The 21116-nt window shown below is 39.3% G+C and overlaps 1 long non-coding RNA gene across 1 annotated transcript in view; it reads right to left on the bottom strand.

Moving 5' to 3' along the window:
• Positions 1-21116, bottom strand: part of LOC134810241 (uncharacterized) — a 53751-nt gene that overhangs the window by 4170 nt on the left and 28465 nt on the right. Inside the window, exon 2 of the long non-coding RNA XR_010157843.1 lies at positions 2273-2361. This is a non-coding gene — a long non-coding RNA (uncharacterized LOC134810241). The remainder of the gene's footprint in view (positions 1-2272; positions 2362-21116) is intronic.

Raw genomic sequence — 21116 nt, 5'->3', positions numbered from 1 at the left:
TCACTTTACTTAATTATAAGGCAATTTGAAAATCATCCCAAGTGATGTGATATAAAAATGTACTTATAATTAAATTAATTAAAATGATTATTGTGTTTAGAAATTCAGAACATCCTTTCACTCAACAAAAATATTTCTTGGTAATCCCAACATTTCTTCTGCTTCATTTGAAACCAAGGTTCTCCTGTGATTATTTCATTTTTCCCCTGATTTTGACTGATTCTGTGGGCCCACAGCCATCACACTAAATAAACTGCATACAACAGCAGAAAGCTGCTGCCTCTCCTAGGAGATACGTTCATTGCTTGCTGATCCTGTCAGGGGCCTCCTTCCAATCGTGAACTGGGACATTGTAGAAACACACCAACAGAAGTACATGCTATATTTGTTTTTTCCCAAAATAACCATCCTTCAGACTCTTAAATCATGACTTTTATGACCTCCTAATGATCAGTGCCTGAAATCTCCAGGTTCTCAAAGCCCCTTCTAAAATGCAACACAAGATGCATTAAGCGTGGCTGGCACAACTGATGTCTGACATTGCTTGACTTGGGAAACCTACATCTGTTCACATAGTCCAAAAGTATACAAATTCTTCGAGCAAAAGTGTGCCTGTTGATTCATTTTGAACTTGTATTACCCAAAATGATAAGGTATTTTTATATGAACTACCATCAAGCAAAATCTAGCCAAATACTCCGTGAAACTAACTTAAGATATTTATCTCCTATTAAATTTCTTTCTTTTTTCCTTAGTCCATCAGTATTATTTTAATTTAATTTCCTTAGTCCAACATATTCACTATTTGGTGATTTATAATCACAACTTTTATAAACAAGCACTCTTTGTCTTCCTTAGTGTTTGTAGTATGATATAGGTTTAGGTTATTAAATAATGAGACAGAAAAAAATTAAGGACAGAGAGCCTTAGAGATATTGATACAAGAGAGTCCAGGCAGTGAAGAAGAGGAAGACAGGGGCTTTAAAATCCTGGTAGAGAGCAGAGACTCCAAGTTACACATTTGGTCTTTGGAGTCCTTGTTACCCTTAAGTCCATATATGTTGTTTAGTTTAATTAATCTTGTCAAAGCAGTGATGCTCTCTCCTCCAGAAAAGGACAGAAACAAGTTACAAGATTATTTGGCATTTACAAATAAAGCTAACTCTACCCGAAGATAAACTTTAGCCAGAATTTATTTTTGCAATTTCTAGTACATTCAGAGAATAATAATGGGTAATACCACCTGCACATTTACAGAATTAATATATTTAATAAAATATATTGGCTGGCTCCTCCTGCCACAAGGAATAGTTTCTTGTATGAGTACCGGTGAAAAGACATCTGTGTTGGGTCACTCTTCCAGGGTTAGATTCTAGCTCTTATACTTAATATGTTAATCTCAGATAAGTCATCTTAACCACTCTGTGCCTCAGTTCCTCAGTTTACACATCTGTAAAAATGTTTACCTCTCTGTAAGAGATAATCAGCACTAACATTTATTGAGTATTACGTGCCAGGAACTGTTCTGAGAGTTTTAGATATTTTAATGTATTTAATCATCGATAAAGATAAGTGCCCATTTCACCGATAAGAAATACAAGACACAGAGAGGTTAAACACTTGCCCAAGCTCACACATTTAGTTAAGTAACAGAGCCCAGATTTAAAACCCAGTCTGGATCCAAGACACAAGCTTTTATTCACTAGACTATCCTGATTCTCTACGGGGTAAAAATACCACATACCTCAAAGGGTTAATATGAGAATTATAAGAAACATTATAAGAAAAATACTTGGAATCATTAAAGTTCAAATATGTATCTATTGTTACTATTGTTTTAAAACCAGACATTTTTCTGCCTCCAATAGCACATTCCCCACACACCTTTCAAGGGATTTTCAATGCAGAACAGGACAGCTTATCATTTTAAAATACTACATCAATTTGAACAGTTTCAAAATGATAACAATTCATTTCAAATATGTTTTACATCTAGTACTGTAATTTGCAATAGACACATGCTAATTCATACCATACCACATCTACTGAATATCTAAATAGAATTTTCACAAATAGAATTAATTAGAGAGATATTTGGAGAGTTTAACATTTAAAGAAATCTCAAGATAAGTGCTTTTTCAGGCAAATAGTTCTTTTGAAACAAAAATACTTTACCTCACCTTCCCACGTAAACCTATGCTTGGTAGTCTCAGGGCAGAGCAAAACTAAGGTGTCAAATGACAAAGGTGGGTGTGTCTGAGCTGTTAGCTACCTGAGGCCACAGAGCAGTGATGGAGGAGTGTTTGGGTCACATGTCTACACTCATAAGCAAGCAGCCAGCCACCAATTCCAAAGAAGAACCTAAAAGAAAAGAAAAAAAAATGCCATCAAACTAGCAGGCCAAACTATGTGCTAGTGCAAAGTGTAAAAACGGAGAGATAACACAAAGGTAAGAGAGAAAAATATAATCCCCTTGCTTTATCATTGTGTCATCTGTTGGCAAGTATGAAGATTTCTTTGCTAAGGAGTTGCCTAAACCTCTGAGATACTCAAAGGCATAAAAAGTGTAGTACTCTTTCTTCACAAAGGAGAGGACTGAAACACCAACCAGCATAACCAATAGGCTTAGTGACTCAAAGTACAGCATGGATAAGGAGCCAGAGAAAAACCAAGAAGTAGGTTTACGAGTCCCTGAACAAGGCCAATAAATCCTTCAGCACATAGGTGTCAAGGCCTCAGTCTGTGCACCAGATGCAGCTTGATGGATGGGTTTATCTGCCCCAAAAGGCATATAGAGATTGTTCTGCCTTTGGCCCCACACATAGGTGGGACAGAGTTCTAGTGTTCTCCCCCTCCAGCCTTTTTAAAATGTATTACATGTGTCCCACTCAGTATTTCCAATTCTTTGCCTTCCAGTTTTAGCACTAAATCTTAGATCCAAAGTATACAAGGAGTGTGTTTACTATGCTTAGACTTCCAGGACATCTTACTTTTGAACAAAGTCCAGAAAAATATAATATCTCTATTAATTTGACTCACTTGAAATAGAATGATATCTTTTCCTCCTGTGTCTCACAATAATCAGGATCAACTTAGCACATTTTGGAGATGTTTCCAGTGTTCTTCCAACCACTTATAAAAGATAGTGTTTAGCAGCACAGATCCAGGAAATAGTCCAGTGTGGCTCAGGCATACTTTCTGTTCACTCACCACTATATAGGTCAGGTTCAAATGCTGGCCAAAAAGGTCCAGAAGTGAATTATAGACTTTTGTCATAGGAGAAATTCAGCCCACAGAGACGTAGCTTTATGAATTAGAGAGAGCACAAAGTTTAGTTCTGCTTCCAAAGAGCAAAAAAGGGTACCATATGTGGTCTGAATCAATAGAAGAATTAGGGTAGAAGATAAAGGGAGATGTTCAAGGAGCACACTGCCCTGATAAGCACTGAATTCCTAGCCTGGATAATTTGTCACCAGGGATGTCCTAGATGGAATAGTACTCTCATCGGACCATGCTACTCAGCCATCTTCCAAGTAGACCAAACATCCTGCTAACTCAATAGCTTCATACTTGCTGACCTCTCTTCTTGGACTGCTCTTCTCTGAGACCTTTACATATCCCATCCCCTACCTCTTCATCCATGCCCGTGTTTCATTTATCCCAGGAATGCAAAGATAGTTTGTATAAAAAATGAGCCATTAATGGAAAATATTATGCTGACAAATTAAAATAGAAAAAACTAAATGATTAGCTCAGCATATGCAAAAACAAGTTCAACAAAATTCAAGACTCATGATTTAAAATAAAATTGTTAGAAAGTATAGTGCTGTTCTAGGAAATTTTCTCGACCTCACCAAAGGCATCAATCAAAACCCACAGCTCCAGTATACTTAAAGATGGTTAAGAAAGATGTGTTATGTGTTTTTTACCAGAATAAAAATTTCTGAGCTTAAAAAAATAAAATAAACCTGCAGCAATCAGCAGCCTGTGACTGCATAATACTGACATCAGATAAAAGACACAAAAGCCTTCTATTATAGTTTCCATTCAACTTTGCACTATATATTATAGATGATGCAATAAGACAAGAAAAATAGAAAACATAAAGGCTGAATGAAGAAATAAAACTGCTTGCCTATGCAGAAAATTGAAGGAGACTTACAAACTTATGATTAGGGCTTTAAAAGAATAGAGTACTTCTATATACCCATATATACAAATTAAAAATTATAAATGAAAAAAATACAACCTTCCGTTTAAAATAGCAAGCAAAATCTTTAGCTTCTTCAAAATACACCTAAGAAATAAGACTCAACATTTTTATGGATAAAAATATAAAATATGAGGAAAATATAAGTGAAGCACATAAAATGTGACCTAAATAGAGCACTATGTCATGCTAGTGGATTAGAAGGCATATGTAAAGATATCAGTTTCTCCAAATTCATCTGTATCACCAGTGTATTCAGCTTACAATGCCAACAGAGTTTTTCATGGAACTTGACACAAAAGAGCAAAATGTCAAAAATAGTTTATTTTTAAAAGAAACAAAGTGAAAAAAACCGTAACAGATATTAAATGTATTTTAAAGCTATTTTGAAATACGTATTGATGCAAGTTAAACACGTTGATGAATCAAACAGAATAGGAAGCCCAGAAAGAGCACTTTGCATGTATGGCTACCTTTTACATGACAGAATGGGCATTATAAATCTATGAAAAAATTAAAATAGAGCACTCAAAACTTTTGTTGAGATAATTGGTTATCAATGTGGAAAAAATAGAAACATACTTCATACCATAAATAACAAATTCCACCTGAACTAAAGATCTATGCATAAAAACCAGAACTCTTATAATTTTCATTAAAAAATGTAGGCATATGCCTTTACCAACTTGGGTGAGGGCAGAATTTTCTAGACAAGTTGCAGAAAAGCTCAACCTATAAAGGAAACAACTGATGCATTGAACTAATTATAAGATTTAAATTTTTTCACAAAAAGATAGTATAATCAAAGTTAAAAGACAAGTCACAGACTTGGAACAGTCTGTTACATCAATAAAATGAATAGATAATTAGTATCTAAAAATATTTAAAGAACTCCTTCAAATCAATAAGGAAAAGAAAACTCAATAAAAAATGGGCAAGGGATGGATGGAAACTGAGGAGGAATCGCAAATGGCCAATAAACACTTGAAAAAGGCTCTCAGCCCAATTGATAATAAAATGTAAACAATGAGATGCCATTCATTCCCATTTCACACCCACCAGATTGGTAAAAATGTTACAGTTGGCAAGGATGTACAGCAATGGAAATTCTCATGCACTGACATTAGGAGCGTGAATTAGCCTGACTGTTTGGAGAGCCATTTGGCAGTAACAAGTAAATCTGTTGGTGTTCATACCCTGTAAGCCAGGAATTCCTCTTCTGAGTGTTCTTCTTCAGATATTTTTGCATATCATATTCAGGCACTGCACGCAAAAATGTTCATTTTCTTTTTATACTTCTCATTGAAAGAAGTAAATACTCATCAATAGGAGAATAGATAAACATATTATGGCAAATTTAGACAATAATATATGATATAGCAGTTAAACATAATTTTAACAATAACAGCAAATACATAGTGCTTACAATGTATTTGTAACACAAAGCCTTGTATCATTCTAAGTGACTTATATGTATTAATTTATATAATATTTAACTGTATTCATATTAATATTTAATATTAAGCACAAGTCATAATAGTAGCAAGCCTGAGAGATTGGTATTATTATAATCTCATTAATAGAGGAGGGAACTGAGGCACAGAAAGAGCAAATTATTTACCTGGTCATACAGCTAGTTAGTGGCAAAGAAGTATTCCAATGCAGTCTAGCTCTTAACTTCACTAACCTACCACTTCTGAACTAAAAACAAAATTGTATAGTATGATACCATTCATATTTATTTTAAAAACTGAAAAATGATATAAAATTAAAAGATATAGTTATACATTGCAGAACTATAAAAATATAAATCACATTTATATTTATTATATAATTTATAATAATAACATGTTATAATAATTTGCAATATATAGTCCACATTCCAAATGTCTTATGCCATCCTTTACTTCTGATTCAAATCTCTCCCAGGTAAAGAAACATGAGGTCATCAGCTGCGATAAAACACCTGATGATGTACTTCTCGCTTCAGTTCACTCCCTAAGGCAGTGAACAGATATGGTCGGGTAAAGCAGTCACTTCCAGCCTCAGTGTCACTGCAGCCATAGTACAGTGGTCTTTGATATGTCTGTGACTATAGCAGGAGTGTTTGAAGAGACTAAGAGTGGAGAGAGGTGGGGGTCAAGAAAGGGAAGCGAACACCACCCCTTCTCATATCAGGCTTCAAATCCACCTGTCCCAGCTTTACATGGGTTTGTGCAGTCAAAACCACCAGTTTGGGCTTCACTACAGGTTCAGCCTACAATGTGGACACTTCAAAGACTTCAAAGGTAGGGGACACAGTACTGTATCTGGAGTGAAACCAAAAAATGTGAGATTTAGCAAAGCTTTCGGAGGGTGGTCCAAGGGCTTGAAGTGATTTCCACTTAAATACACTGTGAGTGAGTGAACAAAAAAAGAATCAAAAAATAATAGGCCAGAGAAAGAAAAAAAATCTCATTTTTCTCTTTTGTTAATGCTATAGAAATATCAATGCTGGGGGCTTGGTGAGATTTTATAAAGTCTGATCCACATATCTGAGCCTGACTTTCAGCAGCAAAATTCAGGAGGCTCTACTTTCATGCTTTTCTACCCAGTTCCATTTTTAAATAATTGATAGGTAAAAGGAAAAGAAAGGAAAATCTAATAGGAGCCTGCTCTATGCCAAGTTACATGCTAGGTGTTCAATTATGTTTTATCTCATACTCATAACAACCCTATGAGGTAGTACAATTATCTCTTATTTACAAATGAGTAAACTGAGGCCTAAAGTGGTTAATTCAATTTGTTCCTCTAAGGTACAGAACAGAATTCAGTCCAACATTTTTGAAGCTGCGAAGTTCATGCCTTTTCACCATGCCATGTGGCTTTATGATATTTGAATACAAAAATGGCCTAATGTAAATAAGCCAAAATACCATAATTACTACTAGTTAAAAATACTCATTTTTTAATTTATGTACAAGCTAAAAATGTTTCTTTGGATCTCCTGAAGAACTCACTGGGGGTGTATATTGTTTGAATTTGGTTTCCTGCAATATGCTTAGTGGTTTCATAAGGTTTTAACTAGTGCCCATCAGTAGTAATGGTGTGTATTGCAATGGGGGCTTGGGGGCTCTGAGTCCATTCTCTGAAGGTTTTCTGGCTTCTAGTGTTTGGGTTCTAAACAACTAGGAAAACTAGACATGGTTACAAGAGCCTTTCTAATTGGAAAATATAAGGTTTTTAAAACCAATTTCTCTATGAACTGCCCTGGCAAAATGAATATTGTTTAATTTTCATTTTGTATTAAAGACCTGGAAACCTGAGTAATATAGAAACTAACGATGAACTGAGCCGAGCGGAGGCTCCTTTGAGAGCCATAGCAATGTATTAAAACAAGAATTATTTTGTACACAGTGCTGTACTTCAACATCGGATCCTCAGCAGACTGCAAAATCACTTTCTAGATAATGAAATTATAAAAGAATTTTAATTTCATGTTAGAACTTGTATTACAGATTATTAGGAAAAGAAACAGGGGAGGAAATAATTCAAGCAAATTCCTCCTGTGGATCACCAAACTGGAAGGACTTTCTGCTTAGAAGACTTGTGAAAAGTTTTATCAGAAGCAGCAGAAATACTTTACATTTTCTAAACACAAAGTCTGTTTAAGAGCCATAGGAATGCATGTAAATGTCAAGGACATTTGAGGGCTATAAGTCAATAGCACGAAAAAGGGTCATTTTCACAATTAGGCTAGACAAACATCACACCGTTTTAGGTATTAGGTTGGTGCAAAAGTAATTGCAGTTTTTGCCGTTACTTTCTCTTTTTTTTTTTTTTTTTTTTGAGACGGAGTCTCACTCTGTCGCCCAGGCTGGAGTGCAGTGGCACAATCTCGGCTCACTGCAAGCTCCGCCTCCCGGGTTCACGCCATTTTCTCCTGCCTCAGCCTCCCGAGTAACTGGGACTACAGGCGCCCACCACGAAGCCTGGCTAATTTTTTGTATTTTTAGTAGAGACGAGGTTTCACCGTGTTAGCCAGGATGGTCTCAATCTCCTGACCTCGTGATCCGCCCGCCTCGGCCTCCCAAAGTGCTGGGATTACAGGCGTGAGCCACCGCGCCCAGCCTTTGCTGTTACTTTCAATGACAAAAGACACAATTACTTTTGCACCAACCTAATACCATCGTTGCTTATTAAAAGGGATCATTGGATCAACAGCAAGGAGCTAAACATCATCAAGAACATCACATTCGTTTCTGCAGGAGTTGATCCTGCGCAACCACATTCTTATAGAGGTAAGGAGCTACCTCACTGCCTGCAGAGCTGCTTCGCAAACATAGCTGATTTCTCTGTATAGACTTGGGATTTAGTCTATATGGAATAACTTGTATACAAACCATCCTCAGTTTAATGAGGCAAAAGGTATTTCCTCAAAAATCTGAGGCAATCAGAGCTGACGCTGTAATAGAAGAATGTTTAGGTTGTTGTCCAATGGTTGGAATCTTCCCCATCCTATTGCTCTCTCATTTCAACAACACAATTGAGGGAAGTAAGTGTTCCCCTGGTGACTCCCTCACACTGTTACAGGATCCCTGGAGTGTCACTTTTCTGGCCAGAAACCTGCGGCCGGTGGCACCTTTGCCCGACTTTTGCTCAGGCCTGCTGGGCTCATTCCACCCACTCAGCCTGGCAGGCTGTGCTAGGCTCATGCTACTGACCTGGATCCACACCTGCCAAGGGTGAGCCAGGCGTGGAGTGGCGAGGGGTATACGAGCCAGTGTGAGTTCTGGCCTCTGCGCATTGTCAGATGCACGAGCTACTGCCGCGGGTTGGGCAGCTCCATGTACCATCACAGGCACCAGCTCTCTGCAAGGCTGTGGCTGAACCAGGCACACTGCAACCAGCTTCCCTGGCTGGCAGCAGGCTGGCAGCAGGGAATACAGTGGTGCTTAGAAGCTTGGAGATGCCAGGAACTGCAGGGCCTCAAAGAGGGCATTACAGCCCTGGCTCTGAGAGCTCCCAAAGAGCCACAGCTCTTCTCTCCTCTTTGCCTGTAACATGGAGAGCAAGGGGCATGTTTCAGCCCTGTTTGTATTATAGCTCTTTTAGTCTTGCCATTCAGCAGGTGCCAAGTTCTTGTCCTGCTACTAGGAAGAATGAAGTATGCAGACAAGTAGAGGGTGAGCAAGATGAAGAAGAGCTTTATTGAACAGTAGAACAGCTCAGAGGAGACCCGCAGTGGGCAGCTCCTCTCTGTAGCCAGGGCGTCCCGACAAGTGTTCAGCTCCCAGCAGAGAGGGTAGTTGCTCTCTACAGCTGGTTGTCCCGTAGTGTCCTCAGCTCTCCTTCCTCTGAGTCTGGCTGAGTCCAGGGTTTTATGGGCCTCAGAGGAAAGGAAGTGCACAGATTTGTCCGTGGGCAGCCATGGGCTGGCCAGGAAAAGGCACCACAAGTTCCCACTTCGGTCTGTAGGACTGGCACCCCAGCATCCAGCCTTCAGGCCCTCTCTGGCATGAAGGTGGGGCCTCTCCAGGGACCCACTCCCTTTGCCCAGAAGCCTGTCTGCCTCCTGCCACTGTCCATGGTGCCCAGGCTGCTCACGCCAAGGGGAACCTGCGGGCCAGCAGGTAGCCACACTTACACCGCCTTTGGGTTCCTCCCATACTCGTCCATGCCCAAAACCTGGAGGGGCCAAGGCAGCATGGCGCTGGTGTGTCAGCACTGCACCAAGTCTGTGCACACCCAGCCAGGCTGTGGCAGTGACTGGGCTCAGCCCCAATCCCACTCTGAGATTGGACAGGGCACCAGGACTAGGGAGAGGCCAGGCGGCGGGAGAAGACACTCCCCAGCCTGCATGGGAAAGGGGGGCCTTCCCAGGCACTCATGGGTGCAGACGGCAGAGACGCCTGGGTCCTGTGCCTGGGAAGGCAGAACTCCCATCCGCTCAGTGGAGCATGCGGGCAGCCCTGGCTACACCTCCTCCAGCCTGGGGCAGGAGCTCCAGGTTCTCTCTTAGGCTCTCTCTGCCCGCCCCTCCATGCCCTACCTCGCTGCTCCCGCGCTGATAGGCGGCTCCGCCTGGCCTCATTGCGGCGGCTTCCCGGGGCGGTGGGCTCCTAGGGGATGGCTCTCGCTTGTCCCCGGCTCCCGCTGGCTCCATGGAGCGCAGCACCACCCTGGGCCCAGCTCTGCCTCCTCGCTGCACCCTCCCCGCAGCAGCAGCCGGGGAGAGCAGCAACATGGGGCCAGGGTCCGAAGCAGCAGAGGGTCCAGGCCTAGGAGCAAATCCCACCCCACCGTGCGAGGGTAGGGGCGGCTCAGTCAGCTGCATCGGGGATGTGGGGCACAGGGGACCAACCACCGCCATTGCTGCTCCTGCAGCCACCCCTGCTGCCACTGTCCACGCCTTCCCTGCTGCAGCCAGCGTGATGGCAGTGACGGCTCCATTTGGCCGGCAGCTGCCATCAACACCAGAATGAGAGAGTGAATGAAAGCCCCTTCTGGCAGTTGGTCAGGATTTTTGCTGGCCTACAGGTAAAGTGCCTAACAAAAATCCCAAGCTAATTCCAGCCTGTCATAGATGCCTATCCCACAACAGGACAAAAGACCACTTTCAGGGTATACGGTATATTTCATCAAAATGTGCTTAATACCCATTAGAATAGTGTGGGTCATAAATAGTCATAGCTATTAGATAATGTATCATTGAAATTAATAATGATATTATAATATCATGTATATATTGAAACATGCCAAGGAAAGCAAACACATATACCCATTTATATATATATATGTGAATATATGTATATATACATGCATGTACATTTATATGTATGTATATTAAATTCAGTATAATTTGAAAGCTTTGAAAAGTACTTGAGGTGGCAAAGCAGAAGGATAGTAAATTAGTTTTTATTGACATTGGTAGATTTAGGCTACAGCTTGTTTTTTCATTCATTAGCCTAAAGAGAAAAATTACAAAATTATGCATAGTGTTTTTATCTACAAAACAAATTTATAACTAAGTCATCTAATGTTAAAACTGACGTTAAATGTCTTACATAAGTCCTCACAAAGCTAAAAACCTGATCTAGACTGGGAAAACATGTAGACATGAAGATAAAAGCAAGAATAGTACATTTGGTTTCATGTTGGAAAATATATCTACCTTAGAGCCCATGTTTCAATATCAGCTATGTAAACAAGTCTTTAAATCAATTTTATTCTGAATTCATTGTTGGATTCTGACCACCTTTAACAGACCCTCAGGAGATGTGCAATCTACTGGAAATTTGCACCAAAAGAACTTTGGTGGTAAAAAAGAAAAAAAAAAAAAAAAGAGCATGCTCCTCAAGTTTTCTCCTGTTGCTTTGGAGCAGACAGATGGACGTCTATCTTAGTGAAAAGCTTTAAGAGCGATTCCTATGAGACGCAAAAGCTGAGCATAGGGTTGAGAGCGGAGCCCCAGACACTGACCAATTCCAGCCCCCTACAGAGGACTTGTAGGACCTTGAACAAGCTACTTAACCTTTCAAAATCTACAATCTCCTTATCCTTAAGGTAAGGACAATAGTGCCTGCCTTTCGGGGCCATGAGGAGAAAATGAGATAGCACCTGTTAATCTCTCAGTGTCATTGTGGGCTGGCCTATGGAAAGCATGCAGGTGCTGGGTTTTCCTACCTGCTATAATTTTCATCATTCTTTAATTATTATTATATGCATCTCCCTTGCAAAAATGAACACATGTAGGTTGGGTAATCTTTGACATTTTTAAGTTAATTCTTACTGCGTTTGTCCTTTTCCCAGTCAGAGTTGTGTCCTGTGTTTTAGGGCTGAAAGCAAAAGTTGACTAAAACATCCCTGGACCACTCCCTGGCTTTGGTTTCAAATGCTTAAATTCATAAAGGACTTTCTCAAAGACTTTTCAAGGTCAGGTAGAAAGTGGAGAATAGCAGGGCCTGTGTCTTTCTCCACAGTGTATCCCAGGAACATCTCAGGACCACAGAAAGCAATTGCTTTGTGGTGCCCCAAGTGAAGCTGGTTTGGAGTTCTCAGGCTCAGCAAATATTTCTGAAACCAACTTGGCCTGGAACAAGAAGAACCACCATTTTTTGAGAACCATAATGACATCAGTGTGACTACTGTGACCTGAAAACAAGAGGGCAGTCTGTGAACATACTACTGCACATATTAGGTTGGTGCAAAAGTAATTGCTGTTTTTGCCATTGCTTTAATGGCAAAAACTGCAGCTACTTTTGCACCAACATAATAAAATTCCGGGTTTTGTATCAATCTTCCCAGGAAGGGAGACGTAGTAACGAAGGAGACTAAATTCCCTGCCACCCTGGTGTGGTGGGCACTCAGGATAACAGAAAAATAATACAGAAAAATACAGAATAATACAGAAAGATAATATGACATTTCTTGCAAAACTGCATGTGTTAGTATACATATGCTCATATATGTACACGTGCACACACATTTATACATAAGGAGAAACATCCTGATTTTGGTAATTCTGGCAGATGATGGAATTCTTACTTTACAGACTGAAGTGAAGAGATGACAACAATGGCAGTATCTATTCTGTACAATATCCATACAAACCAGAATTAAACTGATCTAACCTCCAATAAATTTTCACCATTCACATTACTGCATTTAAAAATATCATATCTCAGAGGGCTCAGTAAGTTGATTGCTTATTGACTTTCCAGTGGGTCCATATAGTGTAATGAGTCTTTATATCTGTTTTTATATTGCTTATTGGATTTTTAAGATTAAACAAAGCCTATGAGAAAAATTATAGTGTTGGAAATTAGAAGAGGTGGTCAAATGAGTACATTATTATCCTATCAAAAATACATTTAAAGTTTCCAGAATAAATATTAAACACTAGAAAGGTTACTTTTTAAAAGCTTCTTTTAAAGAATTTGAAGAATAAAGCTTCTTTTAACAAGCAGTTCTTTATAAATTGACTATCTTTTTACATGTTAGTTACCATAATACAAATTTCTATCGCCATGTAAAAGACTAACGGCCTTCTCCAGATTAGGTAATAAAGTCAGTTCCCAACTTGAATGAATTTGTGCCATTATATAAGAATTATAATGAGACTTTCCTCCTGGAATTTAGAAATAGCAGAAAAATTTCATGTTTGACTATAAAACAGTATAATCAGAATATTATTATAGAGGCAAAACTGATGATGACACCCCTCTATTTAAAATACTTTTAAGTGACTCCATAGGTCAGTGGCTAGAGCAATGGTCTTGTGAAACACTTCTAAGCTTTCCCATTATTCTTAGACTAGAGACCAACATTTTCAATATGGACTGTAAGTACTGGACTGGCCTCACCAGCCCAATCACATGCCACTCTTCCTCTTGGTTTCTGTCTCCACAGGCTTTGTTTCCTTAGCCAAAAACACTTATCTCCTGCCCATCTGGCTCCTCACTGGGCTAACTCTGTCCTATTCTTTCTCCTATTGTGTGTATTCTAAAGTATGCTACACTGGTCAGGCACAGTGGTTCACACTGTAATCCCAGCATTTTGGGAGGCTGAGGTGGGAAGAGTGTTTGAGCTCAGGAGTTTGAGACCAGCCTGGGCAACAAAGTGAGACCCCATCTCTACAAAAACTGAAAAAGTTAAAAATAAAATAAAGTATGCTACATATCACCACAACATTCATTCTTCACATAATCAGTCATTCAGTGTTTGGCTTCCCCTAAGTGGTTCACTTATTCACTGCTGTATTGAGCCCTAGATTGAGCAGCAACAACTCAGAATCCTATTTGCTGAAGGAGTGACTGATGTCCCCGTGACACCTGATCCCAGCTTTCACTCCAGCCCTCTCCTCCACCACATAGAGACATTATGAAAGCATCCCCTTCTTGCAGTGAGTGAACAGAATCTCACTCCTCACCATAATAATTGCTCATGTGTTAGGGACCCATTCCTATGTTATTCTCAAATACTACATTTGCTTTGGGAAGAGTTGTTGTTGTTGTTGTTTTAATTTCACCAAGCCAGCTTAAATTAAAAAATAATAATAAACTAAAATAAACCTCTACTAAGATTTAAATCTTCTTCTACTCTCTGCATGTTTTTCTTGATAAAAATCATCCTTGAGAAACAATAGTGCTGAAGGGTAGAAAAGCCTCACAAAGAAGACACAGAACAGAGCACAAGGAAGATGATTAAAATCTGTATGGTCCCTAGACATAAAACCTTTTTTTTGAACCAAATCACCTTTATAGAAATTTTTGAATCAGGGAATGTACATTTGCCAGAACAAACAGCCCAGAACATGAATGAACTACATAAATCAGAATATAATCAGTTTTCACTCTGCCTGTTTATTGCTTCTGATGAAATTCTCTTACCAAGTCCTACTGAATTTGCCATTATCTGCTGTACCTGGGAAAAAAAATGATCCCAAAATACCCTAAATAATATTTGAAATGTATTTTAAATCTGGGGTCTATTTGGTTAGGGAGCTATATTACATTTTAAATACGATGCTAGACTATTACGTATTTATTTTCATAGTTTTCTTTACTGATTTGGCACAGTTTAGTTCAAATTGTACTCATAAAACCTAAGACAGACAAATGTTCAGGTCACATTTATTCTGGTCTTTTAAACTGCTCTGTTGTAACTACACAATGAAGCTAAAAGAGACATGGTTTTAGTAGCTGTGAGGATTTCTATTCATTCATGCCAAGTTCCACATTATATTTATCTCCTTGCTATCACTCAAGTACAGGCTCAATTCATTAAAAAATGGTCTCTGTGCTACCCCTATGAATCCATTCTTCTGGCTATATAAAATTAACTCCAAGTTCCCTTTGCATTTGTCTCAAAGTTTTTTGTTTCTTTGCATTCTTTAGTTGTATTTCTTCTATTGCTGAATGAATGGGAAAGAATTTAATTTGTAAATTCTGAGTCTCAGGTCCTCCGGGAGCCTATCTCTGCCTTAGGTTCCTTAGACCAAGGAATTAAAATGTTCCATAAGGTAGATGTTTCTGGACTGTATAAAGGGACCTTTTTTCTCTTAGCCTTAAATTACTGGACTATGAGAGTCAAGTTAATTTTCCTTCAGCTTTATCTGCTGGGAGTGAAACATTTCAAATTTAAAACCATTTTTCTTTTTGTAAGCCTCAAGTGAATTATAGTTCTATGTGTTCGAGTATGTAAGTCAAAGAAAAGTAAAGTGACAATTGATTGTGTCATCTAGCCAAAAGATAGCAGAGATTTACTCACTCTGGTTGAGATTCAGGATTAGGTCATGTAATACGATGACCCAAGCTATCATAAGAACCAGGACAACTGCCAGTTTCATAAATCGGGACAACCGTGCCTGAGGGAGCGGTACCTACCAGAGTGATATCGCTGCCCCAGCCCCGTCTGGTACAGCTATCTTGCTGAGACAGCACACAGAATCGCCAGTGAAAGGCCTTCCCCATTTCCAATTACTCATTCCTGTCAGTAAAGGAGTATGCCACTGTGGGGAAAAGCTACTGTTTTTTAATGGGGTATAATTATATTAAAATACGTGTTAAATTGCTCAAAATGAACTCATTCCTTCCCCCACATACCTATTCCATGTTTGGAGGACCCAGGCCCAGGGTGGCAAGGGGTTTAATCTGGCATTTCCTTTCATGAGCAAGTTATCCTGCAGCAGAGTGGCTCTGTGAGTAGCTATGAGAGAACCATAGTAGAGTGGCTATGTGATGGCCATCCTCCAGCCTAAAACCATCAGGAAAATCTGCAGACTCAGAGTCAGGAAACAGAGGACCCAAAAAAAGGGAGTTCTAGGAACTCTTATGTCCTTCTGTGTTTTGAGCTCAAAAGAATTCACTCCCAGGAAGAGTGAGAAAGGCAGCCACCACTTTAGCAAACCCATTCTCCTTCTACTGCTGATTTGTAAACAAGCAGGAAATCATCCATGAAGAGGCTTCTGAGAGAACTGTTCTCAGGCTGTTTGACTTAGGATGAGGAAATGTACTTATAGGGAGGTTTTTCTGAACAAAAATTGCATTCATTTGTATAGTTCTGATATCTCAACAGGCAGCCTAAAGTCTCATAAGCACTTCTGAGGTGAGTAGTTTTAGGAATCCAAAAGGATGAATGAGAGAAGTGAGAAACAGGAAGTGGGCATCAGGAGCCTAGGCCTGCCATTAAAGCCTCAATAGATTTATAAATTGCCTAACATATAAGTAGGATGAAAAAAGGAGCTAGAGTTATTTTTGGTTTCTTCTTCCATTTGTGTTATTTCCATGATCAATTACGTACGTTTCATGGATAGAGTTTCATTAATCATACACCGTATTTATTAAAAGCTGAGCAAATATGAAGCCTGAGTGTCGACCTTGGCTAAGATGAGGAAGACTTCTTCAAATTGCAACACAACATCACCATCTAGTGTCCAAAACCTGAAACTTAATTCAGTATCACTGACCTATAAAATCACGTACAGCAGCCTCAGGAAGAAACCATATTCAACAGATAAGGAAACTGAAACCCAAAGAGCTAAAATGATTTGCTCGTGTTCATAGAGCTGCAACTAGCCCAATCCTGGTTGCCCAAACTCAATTCAGCGTGACAAGGGAACATAACAGTTATTAAGCATTCAGATATTCTCAAAACAACAGAGAAGATTCCCTTTTATAGCAGTCTTCACCTTTAAACAGATCTACCCTCAAGTTAGTGTATTAGAAGATAGCTACAATGGTATCAAATGTGGACAACTAGTTAGGAGGAACTTAATATAGATATAATTAATATAGATATAATTAAATAAACATCCAAGTTTATTTAAACAGAATAAAACAATAAGAACAGACAAAACTATAACAGCATTAGGTAAAGTATTTCCCAAAGGGCTTTAGTTAATAGCCTGTAAGATTCAGTACATCAATATCAAAGGAAATATATACCTTACTCATTTAATATTTTGCTTGGAAGTCAAAAGAAATGTTTTGAGTATTTGTTTATCATTACCAGCTGTTCTGTCTAAACCCTCAAGAGACAGATTATAATAGGAACTGAAAACAAGGACTATGGTGATTCTCCTAATATTAACTGATGACTCTCTTAATATTCCATTATACAGATAAATTCCTCTAAACATCACATTTTAGCCTCTTCTAAGGTTTGTACACACCTATATCATTTATGAACCCATATCTAGCAGGATGTTTCTGTATCATAGACCTCAGGTTACTGTGGACTAGATTGGAGAAAGTGGGAAAGTACTTGGATGCAGTTTACTTTTCCATCTCATTCACAGATCCAGCATCAAGCAGATTAAATGTCAGTCTCTGTCCCTGCTTGCCCCAAAGGCAGGTTTTGTTCTGAGGTCTTCAGCCTCCTTCCTCCTAGCTGCTCATGGGTTATCAACAGCTAGTGTTCAGTACATATGGTGGAGACAGCTAATCATGCTAAAAATGCTTATGGCAATCTTCTGCCTTATGCTTGTTGGCTGACCTGTTATCTTTGTGCTTCTTCATGCCTTAGCTGACCAGTTGTGACAAAACCCCCTGCCAACTTGCTTAGCTGGAGTCCTGTCAGGGCCTCCACTGCCCTTCCCGCCCCAATTCCACTCTTGCCTGAGGGTTACAAGTTTTTAATCAAAGCCTTAATGCCAGGATTCTTAAGAAGGGGCAGGGAGCTTATCAGAATCACCTGGGGAGATTTTCCTAATTATAGCCCCCCACACACCTCATCTTTTCCTTACAGAGGGAGTGTTCCGTAACCCTCAGGTACATTGAGGAGGGAAAAAAGAAGTTGAAACCCATTGGCTTCAAGCAATGAGAGTAGTGAGGTTAATCTTCTTTTGATTCAGATGGAAAATATCTCAAAAGAGGGAAATGAAACCTTGTCTCCTAAGGATGAAACTATAATAAAACCTTAATTAATTTGGACCCCATTAATTCAAAACGTGTGATAATTAGAAAAATGGTTAGGTTAAAGTTTACCTTTCCTCTAGCTAGGGGAAAAGTGGCTGAAGATTACTTCCCTGTACCTAGGAAAAGTGAATTTGCTAAGCAAATTAATATTTCCAAAGAGAAAAATGTTTAACTGATTGAGCAAGTAAGTAGTTTTCAGGCAATTTAGGTACATTCAGCAGACAAACAAATGCTATTGTAATTATAAATGATCCCTTTCTAGTAATCAGAATAGGCTTGCCCAAGGTTCTTTCCTAGGCAGCATTCTAGAAATAAAGTTATCCATTGGAAGTAATGAAATTAAATTTATTTTTGGACTCTACACAATTCTGACTGATGTTTTCTTCATTTAGAACAAACTTCTATGGTTTTACTGAATCCTACCTACTGATAAACTCAGAAAGCAACCCAAGTATCCCTGGCGCCTTGTTTCAGCCATCAAATGTGTGCAAGTAGTATATGTTCAAGTTCTTATTTCAGCAAAGAGAAATAGTCAACACTTGGGAAGGAGTAGGAAATCAGGGGCAGGGGGTGAGGGGAGGAAGGCTTCACAATATATACATATAATTGGTTGAAAAATAAACATATGTGTTTTCTGGAATTTCTTTTTCCGTTCCATAGGTTATAAAATGGTTTTACTTGGGGTGAGAGGGGAATCAGAAGCTGTGTGATCAAAACGTCTTGAAAAACAGAAATGATAGTTTAGACAAAGTTAAGTGGGTTGCTTTATGCAGGACTTCTAAGAGCCTTTCCTAAGCAAGTGGGCAATGTCTATTTCTGAGAGAGTGGTGTGATATTTCCCAAAGTTATCTTCAAAGGGAATCCTGTCTTCACTGAGCATCCTGGGAACATTATTCCCAATACTACAAGGCCACTCTGGGAAACACTAAACCAGTTGTGTAGCAATTTATAAATAGCCTCAGAATTCCAATAGTTAACTAAAGATTTTCAGTTTACTATTTCTGTTGCCTAATTACTTTAACACAGTTAACAGAAATAATAACAGAAAGTTATACCCCATATTATTATATTTATCCACCCTATTCCATTTGAGTTTCTTACAATTGCTGGCTGTACCCTGAGGCTCTATGAACTGAAGTTCCTGTGGTTTGATTTAAAATATTTTAATTAAGTGAAGCTTTCTGCCCCCAGGCTTTCTAAAGCAATTTTCAAAACCTCAGAAACAAACAAATAAACATCATACCAATGGTGTTACCACTGTAAAACCACAACAATTTCTAGGCAGGCATTTCTTGCTTTGTTGTACTAAGCATAGAAGTATTTTATTCCAAATGACAACAATAAATCATAAAGTTAGGCAAAGCAGTACCAAAGTTATATGCCTTAGGCATCATGGGAAATACAAAGCTCACCACAAAAAACCTTCTGAAGCTGAAGAAGTCATTTTATATAGCGTGTATTGTGACTATCTAATTTAGGACTAGGGTTATCAAAGTTTTTCTGATGAAGATTTTTTTTCTGATTTCCCATAAAAGTGTTATGTTTTCATTTTAGGAATATACATGTGCATTTTCTTTTGGTTTTTGGAGGGAATCAACAAGGGTTTCAGGACATACATAGTAATGTTTCTCAACTGTAGTCCCAGTACCAGAAACTTTAGCATTCAGGGAAACAGAAATGCAAATTCTCAGACCCCCAAGTCAGACCTACTGAAAGGGAAATTTTGGAGATGGAGCCCAACAGTTGGTTTTAACAAGTTCCTCCAGGTGATTCTGATGTTCACTAACGATTGAGAACCACCCAGTTACAGCAGAAGCTTTGATGTCATAAAGACTTGGATTTGAAGTCACTTAATGGTTCTAATCCTTAGTTTTCTTACCTATAAAATGACTTTGAAAAACAGTAACATCACCTGCCTCAAAGGGTTGCTTTCAAGAAGGGAAAAATGAGATAGACTCTACAATGCCTGGCAGCAGCCAGCTTGAAGACAGAACAGTTAAGTCATTTATCAGCCCACTATTTAGGGTAGAAGGGAAGCCTTCATTTAGGGAGAAAACTAAGCTTTCATCTTTTTCCTGCAAATATCATTCTTGAACAGCCAGCTCAGGGACCCCTGGTATGGTGTGAATCCTTTCAGTTATGCTCCCAAATTTTGTTCAGTGTATGAAATTGGTCCTTGCTACTCAAGTGCATATACTTTTATTACCAGCATATACTTTTATTACCATGGATGTCAGAAAGAATTTTTTGCTGAGTGGGTCCCGTGATTTAGTAAGAGCAAAACTATAGCTTGCTGTGAGTAAGGTAAAAGACAGTGCACCTTTGCCCAAGAACGATTTCATATTGACTGGCCAAGCAAGAACTTGGCCTCTGGAGCACTGCGGGAGTGTTCTCAGGGCAGTGAAGAGGGGACAGTGACAGGTGGGAGTGGGGGTCCAAGAGGCCAGCGTCAGGATGAGCACTCACAAGGGCCAGGGGCAGTGACCTCTCCATCTCACCCCTCTGAAGGGGTCCACTCTTCTTCCTCATTTTATAGATGCAGAATCTGATGACGAGAGTCATTAAGTAAGGGGCCTAGTGTCACTGAGCCAGTACCCAGAGCTCCATCTGTCTACCCTTTACGGCAGGCCCGTCTAGCTCCCAATCCCTGGGGTGCTATTATGAACACGGTGCCATTATAGTCACACCATAGCGGTGATTGGGTTGAAATTATTGCTGAATTGCTTAGTTTTGTTTTGAGCTTTTCAATTCCTTCAAGTACACCACTAAAATTTCTAATATCCCAAAGTGTGCCAAGAACACAGAAAGGATGATAAGCAGTGGGCTAGGTTTTAATGGTAAGTTTCTACTCAGTTATTCTGCCCCGGTGCCTTGCCTTTGGAAACCACATTGCAAAGCTTCAGCCTCCTTTGATCCTGACTCCCACTAAAATGAGTTTCTCTAAAGCGGGTTTAAAACTCATATTTGTATTCTACCTTGAATGCTTACAGTGACCCATAGTCTCATTT

This window comes from Pan troglodytes, chromosome 5, assembly GCF_028858775.2.
Source record: "Pan troglodytes isolate AG18354 chromosome 5, NHGRI_mPanTro3-v2.0_pri, whole genome shotgun sequence".
In the NCBI taxonomy this organism is placed as follows: Eukaryota; Metazoa; Chordata; class Mammalia; order Primates; family Hominidae; genus Pan; species Pan troglodytes.
This window is presented reverse-complemented; position numbering and strand designations above follow the sequence as displayed.